At 46.5% G+C, this 18575-nt stretch overlaps 12 non-coding genes across 12 annotated transcripts; all 12 read right to left on the bottom strand.

The window, feature by feature from the left end:
- Positions 1–283: 283 nt before the first annotated feature.
- Positions 284–474, bottom strand: LOC142261274 (U2 spliceosomal RNA). Its single transcript, XR_012729014.1, has one exon. It is a non-coding gene; the product is annotated as a U2 spliceosomal RNA (small nuclear RNA).
- Positions 475–1861: 1387 nt separating this feature from the next.
- Positions 1862–2052, bottom strand: LOC142261273 (U2 spliceosomal RNA). Its single transcript, XR_012729013.1, has one exon. It is a non-coding gene; the product is annotated as a U2 spliceosomal RNA (small nuclear RNA).
- A 1388-nt stretch (positions 2053–3440) lies between these two features.
- LOC142261272 (U2 spliceosomal RNA) lies at positions 3441–3631 on the bottom strand. The gene has a single exon (XR_012729012.1). It is a non-coding gene; the product is annotated as a U2 spliceosomal RNA (small nuclear RNA).
- A 1387-nt stretch (positions 3632–5018) lies between these two features.
- On the bottom strand, positions 5019–5209 carry LOC142261271 (U2 spliceosomal RNA). The gene has a single exon (XR_012729011.1). It is a non-coding gene; the product is annotated as a U2 spliceosomal RNA (small nuclear RNA).
- Positions 5210–6596: 1387 nt separating this feature from the next.
- LOC142261270 (U2 spliceosomal RNA) lies at positions 6597–6787 on the bottom strand. The gene has a single exon (XR_012729010.1). It is a non-coding gene; the product is annotated as a U2 spliceosomal RNA (small nuclear RNA).
- Positions 6788–8174: 1387 nt separating this feature from the next.
- LOC142261269 (U2 spliceosomal RNA) lies at positions 8175–8365 on the bottom strand. The gene has a single exon (XR_012729009.1). It is a non-coding gene; the product is annotated as a U2 spliceosomal RNA (small nuclear RNA).
- Positions 8366–9752: 1387 nt separating this feature from the next.
- LOC142261267 (U2 spliceosomal RNA) lies at positions 9753–9943 on the bottom strand. Its single transcript, XR_012729007.1, has one exon. It is a non-coding gene; the product is annotated as a U2 spliceosomal RNA (small nuclear RNA).
- Positions 9944–11330: 1387 nt separating this feature from the next.
- Positions 11331–11521, bottom strand: LOC142261266 (U2 spliceosomal RNA). Its single transcript, XR_012729006.1, has one exon. It is a non-coding gene; the product is annotated as a U2 spliceosomal RNA (small nuclear RNA).
- A 1387-nt stretch (positions 11522–12908) lies between these two features.
- Positions 12909–13099, bottom strand: LOC142261264 (U2 spliceosomal RNA). The gene has a single exon (XR_012729005.1). It is a non-coding gene; the product is annotated as a U2 spliceosomal RNA (small nuclear RNA).
- A 1387-nt stretch (positions 13100–14486) lies between these two features.
- Positions 14487–14677, bottom strand: LOC142261263 (U2 spliceosomal RNA). Its single transcript, XR_012729004.1, has one exon. It is a non-coding gene; the product is annotated as a U2 spliceosomal RNA (small nuclear RNA).
- Positions 14678–16064: 1387 nt separating this feature from the next.
- LOC142261262 (U2 spliceosomal RNA) lies at positions 16065–16255 on the bottom strand. The gene has a single exon (XR_012729003.1). It is a non-coding gene; the product is annotated as a U2 spliceosomal RNA (small nuclear RNA).
- A 1387-nt stretch (positions 16256–17642) lies between these two features.
- Positions 17643–17835, bottom strand: LOC142261326 (U2 spliceosomal RNA). Its single transcript, XR_012729058.1, has one exon. It is a non-coding gene; the product is annotated as a U2 spliceosomal RNA (small nuclear RNA).
- Positions 17836–18575: the final 740 nt, after the last annotated feature.

The raw sequence follows: 18575 nt of genomic DNA, 5'->3' as shown, positions 1-18575 counted from the left end.
TCCAAAAGGGATCTATTCCATTCAATTGCAAATGATCTAGATAAGACAGAGAACTGCAGCACGGGGACATAGCCGAGTTGGTCAGGTTGAGTGGTGATGAGTTTGCTATTTGGATGAATAAAGAAAGTCAAAAGTGTGAAAGATAAAAAACAAAAGGAGGAAGTGTGAAAAGTGAATGGGCCAAATTGAGGTGCATATGAAGACGTATGCTTTCTTCCAATTCATTAAATCGGGCTAATATGAATCAGGTGAATTGAGTTCTGCTTTTGGAAACTGGGTTAAGAAGGGGTGCACCGTTCCTGGAGGTACTGCAATACCAGGTCAATGCGTGGAGTGGACAGAGCAAGCTCTTTTTCCATCTCCCTGTTCTAAAAATCCATTTAATATATGGTCCCCAGATAGGGGACGTATCAGATATTAAACTGATAAGAACAGATACTACACTTGATCTTAGCCAAAAGGCCGAGAAGCGATAACCAGAATTGGTTTGGGCCTCGAGTGGCACCCTGGCCTATGCCGGACACATCTTAGGGAGAGAGAGCGAGAGGGAGACAAACCCACGCCTACACAAGACATTTTGTCACCCAAGCCAACCCTTGAAAAGGCTGCTTTGCAGAGCCAAAACAAGAAGAATGGTGCGTTTTGCAGCCGCCGCCCACTGCAATGAATCTGAATAACTCCTCCTTTAGGGCGCAAGCAACTCCCCTCCCCCTTGCAGTCTTTCCAATTCACGATACAAAAAGACGGACAGGACAGGTTGCCTGACTTTCCGTCACTGCCACCCTTTGCCATCCTTACCCGTAGAAAGCCCTTTCATCATCCCCAAACCCTAATCTTTTCCCTTTCCTTCCCAGCCCCCAAACCCTGCCCTCTGTACCTTTCTCACCACCCGCTTCCCTTCTCCTGTCATCCCCCTACCACCCGGGAAAAAAAGAGATTGCCCCCTCCTTCCACTAGCCCACCCTCCCACCCAAAGAACAACTTCTTCTGCGCAGCTTGTTTTCTAGGCAGCAGCGCTATTGTGATGTCATCGGGGGGCATTGTGACAAGCCGCCAGTGTTCCGTCTCTTCATGTTGTGCACAGTTCAAACGGAAAATACATCAACAGGCAGACTACAGAAAAGCTTACTATCAAAGGTTAGAGGGGGGCTTTCTCAGAGGGCTTTTTACAGTTTTTCTATTCCCAATTAGCCGTTTAAGTGTACTTATTGAAAGTAGTAATTCTTTCATAGGCCGCCCTTTCTTAGTATTTGACGTTCCTTATATTGCGGTATGAGGCTTCGCAGTAGGTTGCAAACATTCATCACCCATGACTGTCCCCAATTGAGCTCAGAAGCTCAATGTCTATCATGACCTCTCTTTTAGAATGTCCAAGAGCAAGCAAACTATTCCTCCAGGAGAGGGCGCCAACAGACTACTAAAGAGATCATCATTACTCAAAGAAAACCCCAAAAACCAATGCATGATAGGAATAAACAGGTAACTTTCTTTGGAGTGGAAGCGGAGAGATCGCACCAGATGCCAATTCTAGATGTTATCACACCTGTGGTCACTGCAGCAGCAGGTGAATCCACTTTGTCCAAAAGGGATCTATTCCATTCAATTGCAAATGATCTAGATAAGACAGAGAACTGCAGCACGGGGACATAGCCGAGTTGGTCAGGTTGAGTGGTGATGAGTTTGCTATTTGGATGAATAAAGAAAGTCAAAAGTGTGAAAGATAAAAAACAAAAGGAGGAAGTGTGAAAAGTGAATGGGCCAAATTGAGGTGCATATGAAGACGTATGCTTTCTTCCAATTCATTAAATCGGGCTAATATGAATCAGGTGAATTGAGTTCTGCTTTTGGAAACTGGGTTAAGAAGGGGTGCACCGTTCCTGGAGGTACTGCAATACCAGGTCAATGCGTGGAGTGGACAGAGCAAGCTCTTTTTCCATCTCCCTGTTCTAAAAATCCATTTAATATATGGTCCCCAGATAGGGGACGTATCAGATATTAAACTGATAAGAACAGATACTACACTTGATCTTAGCCAAAAGGCCGAGAAGCGATAACCAGAATTGGTTTGGGCCTCGAGTGGCACCCTGGCCTATGCCGGACACATCTTAGGGAGAGAGAGCGAGAGGGAGACAAACCCACGCCTACACAAGACATTTTGTCACCCAAGCCAACCCTTGAAAAGGCTGCTTTGCAGAGCCAAAACAAGAAGAATGGTGCGTTTTGCAGCCGCCGCCCACTGCAATGAATCTGAATAACTCCTCCTTTAGGGCGCAAGCAACTCCCCTCCCCCTTGCAGTCTTTCCAATTCACGATACAAAAAGACGGACAGGACAGGTTGCCTGACTTTCCGTCACTGCCACCCTTTGCCATCCTTACCCGTAGAAAGCCCTTTCATCATCCCCAAACCCTAATCTTTTCCCTTTCCTTCCCAGCCCCCAAACCCTGCCCTCTGTACCTTTCTCACCACCCGCTTCCCTTCTCCTGTCATCCCCCTACCACCCGGGAAAAAAAGAGATTGCCCCCTCCTTCCACTAGCCCACCCTCCCACCCAAAGAACAACTTCTTCTGCGCAGCTTGTTTTCTAGGCAGCAGCGCTATTGTGATGTCATCGGGGGGCATTGTGACAAGCCGCCAGTGTTCCGTCTCTTCATGTTGTGCACAGTTCAAACGGAAAATACATCAACAGGCAGACTACAGAAAAGCTTACTATCAAAGGTTAGAGGGGGGCTTTCTCAGAGGGCTTTTTACAGTTTTTCTATTCCCAATTAGCCGTTTAAGTGTACTTATTGAAAGTAGTAATTCTTTCATAGGCCGCCCTTTCTTAGTATTTGACGTTCCTTATATTGCGGTATGAGGCTTCGCAGTAGGTTGCAAACATTCATCACCCATGACTGTCCCCAATTGAGCTCAGAAGCTCAATGTCTATCATGACCTCTCTTTTAGAATGTCCAAGAGCAAGCAAACTATTCCTCCAGGAGAGGGCGCCAACAGACTACTAAAGAGATCATCATTACTCAAAGAAAACCCCAAAAACCAATGCATGATAGGAATAAACAGGTAACTTTCTTTGGAGTGGAAGCGGAGAGATCGCACCAGATGCCAATTCTAGATGTTATCACACCTGTGTGTCACTGCAGCAGCAGGTGAATCCACTTTGTCCAAAAGGGATCTATTCCATTCAATTGCAAATGATCTAGATAAGACAGAGAACTGCAGCACGGGGACATAGCCGAGTTGGTCAGGTTGAGTGGTGATGAGTTTGCTATTTGGATGAATAAAGAAAGTCAAAAGTGTGAAAGATAAAAAACAAAAGGAGGAAGTGTGAAAAGTGAATGGGCCAAATTGAGGTGCATATGAAGACGTATGCTTTCTTCCAATTCATTAAATCGGGCTAATATGAATCAGGTGAATTGAGTTCTGCTTTTGGAAACTGGGTTAAGAAGGGGTGCACCGTTCCTGGAGGTACTGCAATACCAGGTCAATGCGTGGAGTGGACAGAGCAAGCTCTTTTTCCATCTCCCTGTTCTAAAAATCCATTTAATATATGGTCCCCAGATAGGGGACGTATCAGATATTAAACTGATAAGAACAGATACTACACTTGATCTTAGCCAAAAGGCCGAGAAGCGATAACCAGAATTGGTTTGGGCCTCGAGTGGCACCCTGGCCTATGCCGGACACATCTTAGGGAGAGAGAGCGAGAGGGAGACAAACCCACGCCTACACAAGACATTTTGTCACCCAAGCCAACCCTTGAAAAGGCTGCTTTGCAGAGCCAAAACAAGAAGAATGGTGCGTTTTGCAGCCGCCGCCCACTGCAATGAATCTGAATAACTCCTCCTTTAGGGCGCAAGCAACTCCCCTCCCCCTTGCAGTCTTTCCAATTCACGATACAAAAAGACGGACAGGACAGGTTGCCTGACTTTCCGTCACTGCCACCCTTTGCCATCCTTACCCGTAGAAAGCCCTTTCATCATCCCCAAACCCTAATCTTTTCCCTTTCCTTCCCAGCCCCCAAACCCTGCCCTCTGTACCTTTCTCACCACCCGCTTCCCTTCTCCTGTCATCCCCCTACCACCCGGGAAAAAAAGAGATTGCCCCCTCCTTCCACTAGCCCACCCTCCCACCCAAAGAACAACTTCTTCTGCGCAGCTTGTTTTCTAGGCAGCAGCGCTATTGTGATGTCATCGGGGGGCATTGTGACAAGCCGCCAGTGTTCCGTCTCTTCATGTTGTGCACAGTTCAAACGGAAAATACATCAACAGGCAGACTACAGAAAAGCTTACTATCAAAGGTTAGAGGGGGGCTTTCTCAGAGGGCTTTTTACAGTTTTTCTATTCCCAATTAGCCGTTTAAGTGTACTTATTGAAAGTAGTAATTCTTTCATAGGCCGCCCTTTCTTAGTATTTGACGTTCCTTATATTGCGGTATGAGGCTTCGCAGTAGGTTGCAAACATTCATCACCCATGACTGTCCCCAATTGAGCTCAGAAGCTCAATGTCTATCATGACCTCTCTTTTAGAATGTCCAAGAGCAAGCAAACTATTCCTCCAGGAGAGGGCGCCAACAGACTACTAAAGAGATCATCATTACTCAAAGAAAACCCCAAAAACCAATGCATGATAGGAATAAACAGGTAACTTTCTTTGGAGTGGAAGCGGAGAGATCGCACCAGATGCCAATTCTAGATGTTATCACACCTGTGGTCACTGCAGCAGCAGGTGAATCCACTTTGTCCAAAAGGGATCTATTCCATTCAATTGCAAATGATCTAGATAAGACAGAGAACTGCAGCACGGGGACATAGCCGAGTTGGTCAGGTTGAGTGGTGATGAGTTTGCTATTTGGATGAATAAAGAAAGTCAAAAGTGTGAAAGATAAAAAACAAAAGGAGGAAGTGTGAAAAGTGAATGGGCCAAATTGAGGTGCATATGAAGACGTATGCTTTCTTCCAATTCATTAAATCGGGCTAATATGAATCAGGTGAATTGAGTTCTGCTTTTGGAAACTGGGTTAAGAAGGGGTGCACCGTTCCTGGAGGTACTGCAATACCAGGTCAATGCGTGGAGTGGACAGAGCAAGCTCTTTTTCCATCTCCCTGTTCTAAAAATCCATTTAATATATGGTCCCCAGATAGGGGACGTATCAGATATTAAACTGATAAGAACAGATACTACACTTGATCTTAGCCAAAAGGCCGAGAAGCGATAACCAGAATTGGTTTGGGCCTCGAGTGGCACCCTGGCCTATGCCGGACACATCTTAGGGAGAGAGAGCGAGAGGGAGACAAACCCACGCCTACACAAGACATTTTGTCACCCAAGCCAACCCTTGAAAAGGCTGCTTTGCAGAGCCAAAACAAGAAGAATGGTGCGTTTTGCAGCCGCCGCCCACTGCAATGAATCTGAATAACTCCTCCTTTAGGGCGCAAGCAACTCCCCTCCCCCTTGCAGTCTTTCCAATTCACGATACAAAAAGACGGACAGGACAGGTTGCCTGACTTTCCGTCACTGCCACCCTTTGCCATCCTTACCCGTAGAAAGCCCTTTCATCATCCCCAAACCCTAATCTTTTCCCTTTCCTTCCCAGCCCCCAAACCCTGCCCTCTGTACCTTTCTCACCACCCGCTTCCCTTCTCCTGTCATCCCCCTACCACCCGGGAAAAAAAGAGATTGCCCCCTCCTTCCACTAGCCCACCCTCCCACCCAAAGAACAACTTCTTCTGCGCAGCTTGTTTTCTAGGCAGCAGCGCTATTGTGATGTCATCGGGGGGCATTGTGACAAGCCGCCAGTGTTCCGTCTCTTCATGTTGTGCACAGTTCAAACGGAAAATACATCAACAGGCAGACTACAGAAAAGCTTACTATCAAAGGTTAGAGGGGGGCTTTCTCAGAGGGCTTTTTACAGTTTTTCTATTCCCAATTAGCCGTTTAAGTGTACTTATTGAAAGTAGTAATTCTTTCATAGGCCGCCCTTTCTTAGTATTTGACGTTCCTTATATTGCGGTATGAGGCTTCGCAGTAGGTTGCAAACATTCATCACCCATGACTGTCCCCAATTGAGCTCAGAAGCTCAATGTCTATCATGACCTCTCTTTTAGAATGTCCAAGAGCAAGCAAACTATTCCTCCAGGAGAGGGCGCCAACAGACTACTAAAGAGATCATCATTACTCAAAGAAAACCCCAAAAACCAATGCATGATAGGAATAAACAGGTAACTTTCTTTGGAGTGGAAGCGGAGAGATCGCACCAGATGCCAATTCTAGATGTTATCACACCTGTGGTCACTGCAGCAGCAGGTGAATCCACTTTGTCCAAAAGGGATCTATTCCATTCAATTGCAAATGATCTAGATAAGACAGAGAACTGCAGCACGGGGACATAGCCGAGTTGGTCAGGTTGAGTGGTGATGAGTTTGCTATTTGGATGAATAAAGAAAGTCAAAAGTGTGAAAGATAAAAAACAAAAGGAGGAAGTGTGAAAAGTGAATGGGCCAAATTGAGGTGCATATGAAGACGTATGCTTTCTTCCAATTCATTAAATCGGGCTAATATGAATCAGGTGAATTGAGTTCTGCTTTTGGAAACTGGGTTAAGAAGGGGTGCACCGTTCCTGGAGGTACTGCAATACCAGGTCAATGCGTGGAGTGGACAGAGCAAGCTCTTTTTCCATCTCCCTGTTCTAAAAATCCATTTAATATATGGTCCCCAGATAGGGGACGTATCAGATATTAAACTGATAAGAACAGATACTACACTTGATCTTAGCCAAAAGGCCGAGAAGCGATAACCAGAATTGGTTTGGGCCTCGAGTGGCACCCTGGCCTATGCCGGACACATCTTAGGGAGAGAGAGCGAGAGGGAGACAAACCCACGCCTACACAAGACATTTTGTCACCCAAGCCAACCCTTGAAAAGGCTGCTTTGCAGAGCCAAAACAAGAAGAATGGTGCGTTTTGCAGCCGCCGCCCACTGCAATGAATCTGAATAACTCCTCCTTTAGGGCGCAAGCAACTCCCCTCCCCCTTGCAGTCTTTCCAATTCACGATACAAAAAGACGGACAGGACAGGTTGCCTGACTTTCCGTCACTGCCACCCTTTGCCATCCTTACCCGTAGAAAGCCCTTTCATCATCCCCAAACCCTAATCTTTTCCCTTTCCTTCCCAGCCCCCAAACCCTGCCCTCTGTACCTTTCTCACCACCCGCTTCCCTTCTCCTGTCATCCCCCTACCACCCGGGAAAAAAAGAGATTGCCCCCTCCTTCCACTAGCCCACCCTCCCACCCAAAGAACAACTTCTTCTGCGCAGCTTGTTTTCTAGGCAGCAGCGCTATTGTGATGTCATCGGGGGGCATTGTGACAAGCCGCCAGTGTTCCGTCTCTTCATGTTGTGCACAGTTCAAACGGAAAATACATCAACAGGCAGACTACAGAAAAGCTTACTATCAAAGGTTAGAGGGGGGCTTTCTCAGAGGGCTTTTTACAGTTTTTCTATTCCCAATTAGCCGTTTAAGTGTACTTATTGAAAGTAGTAATTCTTTCATAGGCCGCCCTTTCTTAGTATTTGACGTTCCTTATATTGCGGTATGAGGCTTCGCAGTAGGTTGCAAACATTCATCACCCATGACTGTCCCCAATTGAGCTCAGAAGCTCAATGTCTATCATGACCTCTCTTTTAGAATGTCCAAGAGCAAGCAAACTATTCCTCCAGGAGAGGGCGCCAACAGACTACTAAAGAGATCATCATTACTCAAAGAAAACCCCAAAAACCAATGCATGATAGGAATAAACAGGTAACTTTCTTTGGAGTGGAAGCGGAGAGATCGCACCAGATGCCAATTCTAGATGTTATCACACCTGTGGTCACTGCAGCAGCAGGTGAATCCACTTTGTCCAAAAGGGATCTATTCCATTCAATTGCAAATGATCTAGATAAGACAGAGAACTGCAGCACGGGGACATAGCCGAGTTGGTCAGGTTGAGTGGTGATGAGTTTGCTATTTGGATGAATAAAGAAAGTCAAAAGTGTGAAAGATAAAAAACAAAAGGAGGAAGTGTGAAAAGTGAATGGGCCAAATTGAGGTGCATATGAAGACGTATGCTTTCTTCCAATTCATTAAATCGGGCTAATATGAATCAGGTGAATTGAGTTCTGCTTTTGGAAACTGGGTTAAGAAGGGGTGCACCGTTCCTGGAGGTACTGCAATACCAGGTCAATGCGTGGAGTGGACAGAGCAAGCTCTTTTTCCATCTCCCTGTTCTAAAAATCCATTTAATATATGGTCCCCAGATAGGGGACGTATCAGATATTAAACTGATAAGAACAGATACTACACTTGATCTTAGCCAAAAGGCCGAGAAGCGATAACCAGAATTGGTTTGGGCCTCGAGTGGCACCCTGGCCTATGCCGGACACATCTTAGGGAGAGAGAGCGAGAGGGAGACAAACCCACGCCTACACAAGACATTTTGTCACCCAAGCCAACCCTTGAAAAGGCTGCTTTGCAGAGCCAAAACAAGAAGAATGGTGCGTTTTGCAGCCGCCGCCCACTGCAATGAATCTGAATAACTCCTCCTTTAGGGCGCAAGCAACTCCCCTCCCCCTTGCAGTCTTTCCAATTCACGATACAAAAAGACGGACAGGACAGGTTGCCTGACTTTCCGTCACTGCCACCCTTTGCCATCCTTACCCGTAGAAAGCCCTTTCATCATCCCCAAACCCTAATCTTTTCCCTTTCCTTCCCAGCCCCCAAACCCTGCCCTCTGTACCTTTCTCACCACCCGCTTCCCTTCTCCTGTCATCCCCCTACCACCCGGGAAAAAAAGAGATTGCCCCCTCCTTCCACTAGCCCACCCTCCCACCCAAAGAACAACTTCTTCTGCGCAGCTTGTTTTCTAGGCAGCAGCGCTATTGTGATGTCATCGGGGGGCATTGTGACAAGCCGCCAGTGTTCCGTCTCTTCATGTTGTGCACAGTTCAAACGGAAAATACATCAACAGGCAGACTACAGAAAAGCTTACTATCAAAGGTTAGAGGGGGGCTTTCTCAGAGGGCTTTTTACAGTTTTTCTATTCCCAATTAGCCGTTTAAGTGTACTTATTGAAAGTAGTAATTCTTTCATAGGCCGCCCTTTCTTAGTATTTGACGTTCCTTATATTGCGGTATGAGGCTTCGCAGTAGGTTGCAAACATTCATCACCCATGACTGTCCCCAATTGAGCTCAGAAGCTCAATGTCTATCATGACCTCTCTTTTAGAATGTCCAAGAGCAAGCAAACTATTCCTCCAGGAGAGGGCGCCAACAGACTACTAAAGAGATCATCATTACTCAAAGAAAACCCCAAAAACCAATGCATGATAGGAATAAACAGGTAACTTTCTTTGGAGTGGAAGCGGAGAGATCGCACCAGATGCCAATTCTAGATGTTATCACACCTGTGGTCACTGCAGCAGCAGGTGAATCCACTTTGTCCAAAAGGGATCTATTCCATTCAATTGCAAATGATCTAGATAAGACAGAGAACTGCAGCACGGGGACATAGCCGAGTTGGTCAGGTTGAGTGGTGATGAGTTTGCTATTTGGATGAATAAAGAAAGTCAAAAGTGTGAAAGATAAAAAACAAAAGGAGGAAGTGTGAAAAGTGAATGGGCCAAATTGAGGTGCATATGAAGACGTATGCTTTCTTCCAATTCATTAAATCGGGCTAATATGAATCAGGTGAATTGAGTTCTGCTTTTGGAAACTGGGTTAAGAAGGGGTGCACCGTTCCTGGAGGTACTGCAATACCAGGTCAATGCGTGGAGTGGACAGAGCAAGCTCTTTTTCCATCTCCCTGTTCTAAAAATCCATTTAATATATGGTCCCCAGATAGGGGACGTATCAGATATTAAACTGATAAGAACAGATACTACACTTGATCTTAGCCAAAAGGCCGAGAAGCGATAACCAGAATTGGTTTGGGCCTCGAGTGGCACCCTGGCCTATGCCGGACACATCTTAGGGAGAGAGAGCGAGAGGGAGACAAACCCACGCCTACACAAGACATTTTGTCACCCAAGCCAACCCTTGAAAAGGCTGCTTTGCAGAGCCAAAACAAGAAGAATGGTGCGTTTTGCAGCCGCCGCCCACTGCAATGAATCTGAATAACTCCTCCTTTAGGGCGCAAGCAACTCCCCTCCCCCTTGCAGTCTTTCCAATTCACGATACAAAAAGACGGACAGGACAGGTTGCCTGACTTTCCGTCACTGCCACCCTTTGCCATCCTTACCCGTAGAAAGCCCTTTCATCATCCCCAAACCCTAATCTTTTCCCTTTCCTTCCCAGCCCCCAAACCCTGCCCTCTGTACCTTTCTCACCACCCGCTTCCCTTCTCCTGTCATCCCCCTACCACCCGGGAAAAAAAGAGATTGCCCCCTCCTTCCACTAGCCCACCCTCCCACCCAAAGAACAACTTCTTCTGCGCAGCTTGTTTTCTAGGCAGCAGCGCTATTGTGATGTCATCGGGGGGCATTGTGACAAGCCGCCAGTGTTCCGTCTCTTCATGTTGTGCACAGTTCAAACGGAAAATACATCAACAGGCAGACTACAGAAAAGCTTACTATCAAAGGTTAGAGGGGGGCTTTCTCAGAGGGCTTTTTACAGTTTTTCTATTCCCAATTAGCCGTTTAAGTGTACTTATTGAAAGTAGTAATTCTTTCATAGGCCGCCCTTTCTTAGTATTTGACGTTCCTTATATTGCGGTATGAGGCTTCGCAGTAGGTTGCAAACATTCATCACCCATGACTGTCCCCAATTGAGCTCAGAAGCTCAATGTCTATCATGACCTCTCTTTTAGAATGTCCAAGAGCAAGCAAACTATTCCTCCAGGAGAGGGCGCCAACAGACTACTAAAGAGATCATCATTACTCAAAGAAAACCCCAAAAACCAATGCATGATAGGAATAAACAGGTAACTTTCTTTGGAGTGGAAGCGGAGAGATCGCACCAGATGCCAATTCTAGATGTTATCACACCTGTGGTCACTGCAGCAGCAGGTGAATCCACTTTGTCCAAAAGGGATCTATTCCATTCAATTGCAAATGATCTAGATAAGACAGAGAACTGCAGCACGGGGACATAGCCGAGTTGGTCAGGTTGAGTGGTGATGAGTTTGCTATTTGGATGAATAAAGAAAGTCAAAAGTGTGAAAGATAAAAAACAAAAGGAGGAAGTGTGAAAAGTGAATGGGCCAAATTGAGGTGCATATGAAGACGTATGCTTTCTTCCAATTCATTAAATCGGGCTAATATGAATCAGGTGAATTGAGTTCTGCTTTTGGAAACTGGGTTAAGAAGGGGTGCACCGTTCCTGGAGGTACTGCAATACCAGGTCAATGCGTGGAGTGGACAGAGCAAGCTCTTTTTCCATCTCCCTGTTCTAAAAATCCATTTAATATATGGTCCCCAGATAGGGGACGTATCAGATATTAAACTGATAAGAACAGATACTACACTTGATCTTAGCCAAAAGGCCGAGAAGCGATAACCAGAATTGGTTTGGGCCTCGAGTGGCACCCTGGCCTATGCCGGACACATCTTAGGGAGAGAGAGCGAGAGGGAGACAAACCCACGCCTACACAAGACATTTTGTCACCCAAGCCAACCCTTGAAAAGGCTGCTTTGCAGAGCCAAAACAAGAAGAATGGTGCGTTTTGCAGCCGCCGCCCACTGCAATGAATCTGAATAACTCCTCCTTTAGGGCGCAAGCAACTCCCCTCCCCCTTGCAGTCTTTCCAATTCACGATACAAAAAGACGGACAGGACAGGTTGCCTGACTTTCCGTCACTGCCACCCTTTGCCATCCTTACCCGTAGAAAGCCCTTTCATCATCCCCAAACCCTAATCTTTTCCCTTTCCTTCCCAGCCCCCAAACCCTGCCCTCTGTACCTTTCTCACCACCCGCTTCCCTTCTCCTGTCATCCCCCTACCACCCGGGAAAAAAAGAGATTGCCCCCTCCTTCCACTAGCCCACCCTCCCACCCAAAGAACAACTTCTTCTGCGCAGCTTGTTTTCTAGGCAGCAGCGCTATTGTGATGTCATCGGGGGGCATTGTGACAAGCCGCCAGTGTTCCGTCTCTTCATGTTGTGCACAGTTCAAACGGAAAATACATCAACAGGCAGACTACAGAAAAGCTTACTATCAAAGGTTAGAGGGGGGCTTTCTCAGAGGGCTTTTTACAGTTTTTCTATTCCCAATTAGCCGTTTAAGTGTACTTATTGAAAGTAGTAATTCTTTCATAGGCCGCCCTTTCTTAGTATTTGACGTTCCTTATATTGCGGTATGAGGCTTCGCAGTAGGTTGCAAACATTCATCACCCATGACTGTCCCCAATTGAGCTCAGAAGCTCAATGTCTATCATGACCTCTCTTTTAGAATGTCCAAGAGCAAGCAAACTATTCCTCCAGGAGAGGGCGCCAACAGACTACTAAAGAGATCATCATTACTCAAAGAAAACCCCAAAAACCAATGCATGATAGGAATAAACAGGTAACTTTCTTTGGAGTGGAAGCGGAGAGATCGCACCAGATGCCAATTCTAGATGTTATCACACCTGTGGTCACTGCAGCAGCAGGTGAATCCACTTTGTCCAAAAGGGATCTATTCCATTCAATTGCAAATGATCTAGATAAGACAGAGAACTGCAGCACGGGGACATAGCCGAGTTGGTCAGGTTGAGTGGTGATGAGTTTGCTATTTGGATGAATAAAGAAAGTCAAAAGTGTGAAAGATAAAAAACAAAAGGAGGAAGTGTGAAAAGTGAATGGGCCAAATTGAGGTGCATATGAAGACGTATGCTTTCTTCCAATTCATTAAATCGGGCTAATATGAATCAGGTGAATTGAGTTCTGCTTTTGGAAACTGGGTTAAGAAGGGGTGCACCGTTCCTGGAGGTACTGCAATACCAGGTCAATGCGTGGAGTGGACAGAGCAAGCTCTTTTTCCATCTCCCTGTTCTAAAAATCCATTTAATATATGGTCCCCAGATAGGGGACGTATCAGATATTAAACTGATAAGAACAGATACTACACTTGATCTTAGCCAAAAGGCCGAGAAGCGATAACCAGAATTGGTTTGGGCCTCGAGTGGCACCCTGGCCTATGCCGGACACATCTTAGGGAGAGAGAGCGAGAGGGAGACAAACCCACGCCTACACAAGACATTTTGTCACCCAAGCCAACCCTTGAAAAGGCTGCTTTGCAGAGCCAAAACAAGAAGAATGGTGCGTTTTGCAGCCGCCGCCCACTGCAATGAATCTGAATAACTCCTCCTTTAGGGCGCAAGCAACTCCCCTCCCCCTTGCAGTCTTTCCAATTCACGATACAAAAAGACGGACAGGACAGGTTGCCTGACTTTCCGTCACTGCCACCCTTTGCCATCCTTACCCGTAGAAAGCCCTTTCATCATCCCCAAACCCTAATCTTTTCCCTTTCCTTCCCAGCCCCCAAACCCTGCCCTCTGTACCTTTCTCACCACCCGCTTCCCTTCTCCTGTCATCCCCCTACCACCCGGGAAAAAAAGAGATTGCCCCCTCCTTCCACTAGCCCACCCTCCCACCCAAAGAACAACTTCTTCTGCGCAGCTTGTTTTCTAGGCAGCAGCGCTATTGTGATGTCATCGGGGGGCATTGTGACAAGCCGCCAGTGTTCCGTCTCTTCATGTTGTGCACAGTTCAAACGGAAAATACATCAACAGGCAGACTACAGAAAAGCTTACTATCAAAGGTTAGAGGGGGGCTTTCTCAGAGGGCTTTTTACAGTTTTTCTATTCCCAATTAGCCGTTTAAGTGTACTTATTGAAAGTAGTAATTCTTTCATAGGCCGCCCTTTCTTAGTATTTGACGTTCCTTATATTGCGGTATGAGGCTTCGCAGTAGGTTGCAAACATTCATCACCCATGACTGTCCCCAATTGAGCTCAGAAGCTCAATGTCTATCATGACCTCTCTTTTAGAATGTCCAAGAGCAAGCAAACTATTCCTCCAGGAGAGGGCGCCAACAGACTACTAAAGAGATCATCATTACTCAAAGAAAACCCCAAAAACCAATGCATGATAGGAATAAACAGGTAACTTTCTTTGGAGTGGAAGCGGAGAGATCGCACCAGATGCCAATTCTAGATGTTATCACACCTGTGGTCACTGCAGCAGCAGGTGAATCCACTTTGTCCATAAGGGATCTATTCCATTCAATTGCAAATGATCTAGATAAGACAGAGAACTGCAGCACGGGGACATAGCCGAGTTGGTCAGGTTGAGTGGTGATGAGTTTGCTATTTGGATGAATAAAGAAAGTCAAAAGTGTGAAAGATAAAAAACAAAAGGAGGAAGTGTGAAAAGTGAATGGGCCAAATTGAGGTGCATATGAAGACGTATGCTTTCTTCCAATTCATTAAATCGGGCTAATATGAATCAGGTGAATTGAGTTCTGCTTTTGGAAACTGGGTTAAGAAGGGGTGCACCGTTCCTGGAGGTACTGCAATACCAGGTCAATGCGTGGAGTGGACAGAGCAAGCTCTTTTTCCATCTCCCTGTTCTAAAAATCCATTTAATATATGGTCCCCAGATAGGGGACGTATCAGATATTAAACTGATAAGAACAGATACTACACTTGATCTTAGCCAAAAGGCCGAGAAGCGATAACCAGAATTGGTTTGGGCCTCGAGTGGCACCCTGGCCTATGCCGGACACATCTTAGGGAGAGAGAGCGAGAGGGAGACAAACCCACGCCTACACAAGACATTTTGTCACCCAAGCCAACCCTTGAAAAGGCTGCTTTGCAGAGCCAAAACAAGAAGAATGGTGCGTTTTGCAGCCGCCGCCCACTGCAATGAATCTGAATAACTCCTCCTTTAGGGCGCAAGCAACTCCCCTCCCCCTTGCAGTCTTTCCAATTCACGATACAAAAAGACGGACAGGACAGGTTGCCTGACTTTCCGTCACTGCCACCCTTTGCCATCCTTACCCGTAGAAAGCCCTTTCATCATCCCCAAACCCTAATCTTTTCCCTTTCCTTCCCAGCCCCCAAACCCTGCCCTCTGTACCTTTCTCACCACCCGCTTCCCTTCTCCTGTCATCCCCCTACCACCCGGGAAAAAAAGAGATTGCCCCCTCCTTCCACTAGCCCACCCTCCCACCCAAAGAACAACTTCTTCTGCGCAGCTTGTTTTCTAGGCAGCAGCGCTATTGTGATGTCATCGGGGGGCATTGTGACAAGCCGCCAGTGTTCCGTCTCTTCATGTTGTGCACAGTTCAAACGGAAAATACATCAACAGGCAGACTACAGAAAAGCTTACTATCAAAGGTTAGAGGGGGGCTTTCTCAGAGGGCTTTTTACAGTTTTTCTATTCCCAATTAGCCGTTTAAGTGTACTTATTGAAAGTAGTAATTCTTTCATAGGCCGCCCTTTCTTAGTATTTGACGTTCCTTATATTGCGGTATGAGGCTTCGCAGTAGGTTGCAAACATTCATCACCCATGACTGTCCCCAATTGAGCTCAGAAGCTCAATGTCTATCATGACCTCTCTTTTAGAATGTCCAAGAGCAAGCAAACTATTCCTCCAGGAGAGGGCGCCAACAGACTACTAAAGAGATCATCATTACTCAAAGAAAACCCCAAAAACCAATGCATGATAGGAATAAACAGGTAACTTTCTTTGGAGTGGAAGCGGAGAGATCGCACCAGATGCCAATTCTAGATGTTATCACACCTGTGGTCACTGCAGCAGCAGGTGAATCCACTTTGTCCAAAAGGGATCTATTCCATTCAATTGCAAATGATCTAGATAAGACAGAGAACTGCAGCACGGGGACATAGCCGAGTTGGTCAGGTTGAGTGGTGATGAGTTTGCTATTTGGATGAATAAAGAAAGTCAAAAGTGTGAAAGATAAAAAACAAAAGGAGGAAGTGTGAAAAGTGAATGGGCCAAATTGAGGTGCATATGAAGACGTATGCTTTCTTCCAATTCATTAAATCGGGCTAATATGAATCAGGTGAATTGAGTTCTGCTTTTGGAAACTGGGTTAAGAAGGGGTGCACCGTTCCTGGAGGTACTGCAATACCAGGTCAATGCGTGGAGTGGACAGAGCAAGCTCTTTTTCCATCTCCCTGTTCTAAAAATCCATTTAATATATGGTCCCCAGATAGGGGACGTATCAGATATTAAACTGATAAGAACAGATACTACACTTGATCTTAGCCAAAAGGCCGAGAAGCGATAACCAGAATTGGTTTGGGCCTCGAGTGGCACCCTGGCCTATGCCGGACACATCTTAGGGAGAGAGAGCGAGAGGGAGACAAACCCACGCCTACACAAGACATTTTGTCACCCAAGCCAACCCTTGAAAAGGCTGCTTTGCAGAGCCAAAACAAGAAGAATGGTGCGTTTTGCAGCCGCCGCCCACTGCAATGAATCTGAATAACTCCTCCTTTAGGGCGCAAGCAACTCCCCTCCCCCTTGCAGTCTTTCCAATTCACGATACAAAAAGACGGACAGGACAGGTTGCCTGACTTTCCGTCACTGCCACCCTTTGCCATCCTTACCCGTAGAAAGCCCTTTCATCATCCCCAAACCCTAATCTTTTCCCTTTCCTTCCCAGCCCCCAAACCCTGCCCTCTGTACCTTTCTCACCACCCGCTTCCCTTCTCCTGTCATCCCCCTACCACCCGGGAAAAAAAGAGATTGCCCCCTCCTTCCACTAGCCCACCCTCCCACCCAAAGAACAACTTCTTCTGCGCAGCTTGTTTTCTAGGCAGCAGCGCTATTGTGATGTCATCGGGGGGCATTGTGACAAGCCGCCAGTGTTCCGTCTCTTCATGTTGTGCACAGTTCAAACGGAAAATACATCAACAGGCAGACTACAGAAAAGCTTACTATCAAAGGTTAGAGGGGGGCTTTCTCAGAGGGCTTTTTACAGTTTTTCTATTCCCAATTAGCCGTTTAAGTGTACTTATTGAAAGTAGTAATTCTTTCATAGGCCGCCCTTTCTTAGTATTTGACGTTCCTTATATTGCGGTATGAGGCTTCGCAGTAGGTTGCAAACATTCATCACCCATGACTGTCCCCAATTGAGCTCAGAAGCTCAATGTCTATCATGACCTCTCTTTTAGAATGTCCAAGAGCAAGCAAACTATTCCTCCAGGAGAGGGCGCCAACAGACTACTAAAGAGATCATCATTACTCAAAGAAAACCCCAAAAACCAATGCATGATAGGAATAAACAGGTAACTTTCTTTGGAGTGGAAGCGGAGAGATCGCACCAGATGCCAATTCTAGATGTTATCACACCTGTGGTCACTGCAGCAGCAGGTGAATCCACTTTGTCCAAAAGGGATCTATTCCATTCAATTGCAAATGATCTAGATAAGACAGAGAACTGCAGCACGGGGACATAGCCGAGTTGGTCAGGTTGAGTGGTGATGAGTTTGCTATTTGGATGAATAAAGAAAGTCAAAAGTGTGAAAGATAAAAAACAAAAGGAGGAAGTGTGAAAAGTGAATGGGCCAAATTGAGGTGCATATGAAGACGTATGCTTTCTTCCAATTCATTAAATCGGGCTAATATGAATCAGGTGAATTGAGTTCTGCTTTTGGAAACTGGGTTAAGAAGGGGTGCACCGTTCCTGGAGGTACTGCAATACCAGGTCAATGCGTGGAGTGGACAGAGCAAGCTCTTTTTCCATCTCCCTGTTCTAAAAATCCATTTAATATATGGTCCCCAGATAGGGGACGTATCAGATATTAAACTGATAAGAACAGATTTTTGATTTAATGAAGCTTTCCAAAGCACCACAAAAAATGCATGACCGAAGTCACACCAAAAACAGTGCAAAGGCTAGGATTCGTGTGGACCCCACCGTGAGGAGAGGGTCCCCAAAAATCAACCCCGTCCCTCCGAGCCAGAAGGCCACAGCAAGGGTCAGGGATCTTCGGTGCTCCCCCAAGCCGAAGCCTGGTTGAGCCTTGTCGTTGCTCCCAGCGTCCACCCAGGCATCTTACCCAAGTGGAGTAGAGAGCTACTAGTTGTTGGTTTCGCAGCCGAAACTGCCCGGACCGTCAACCGGTGTTGGTTTCTCAGCCCAAGGCTAACCAGACCTCCAACCGGGTGTTGGTTTCTCAGCCGAAGCTGACCCAGACCTCCAACCGGGTGTTGGTTTCTCAGCCGAAGCTGACCCAGACCTCCAACCGGGTGTTAGTTTCTCAGCCCAAAGCTGACCAGACCTCCGACCGGGATTATAAAAATTTCCCTTCCTAGCCAGAAGGCCGGGATAGGGTAATATGCTCAAAAAGTATGAAAAGGCAAGGTACGGTATGCTACAGAGCCCAAGGCTTGCCGGGGTCCCAAGCCAGCAAGCTCAGACTCACTCCAGGGTCGTCAGTCCTGGGGCACGTTGTACCATAGCCCCCCACCCTTACTCAGTCTAATAGCCTCGATCCTGGTAGGGCCATGTTTTCCTCTAGATGAATATACTATCCACCCAGAGTACTAGCAAGCGCAACCTTCCAGTGTGCATTGTATCATTGTACTAAGGTGGCCTGG

This window comes from Anomaloglossus baeobatrachus, unplaced genomic scaffold (genome assembly GCF_048569485.1).
Source record: "Anomaloglossus baeobatrachus isolate aAnoBae1 unplaced genomic scaffold, aAnoBae1.hap1 Scaffold_213, whole genome shotgun sequence".
Classification (NCBI taxonomy): domain Eukaryota; kingdom Metazoa; phylum Chordata; class Amphibia; order Anura; family Aromobatidae; genus Anomaloglossus; species Anomaloglossus baeobatrachus.
The sequence above is the reverse complement of the archived record's forward strand: the minus strand, read 5'-3'. Positions and strand labels throughout refer to the sequence as shown.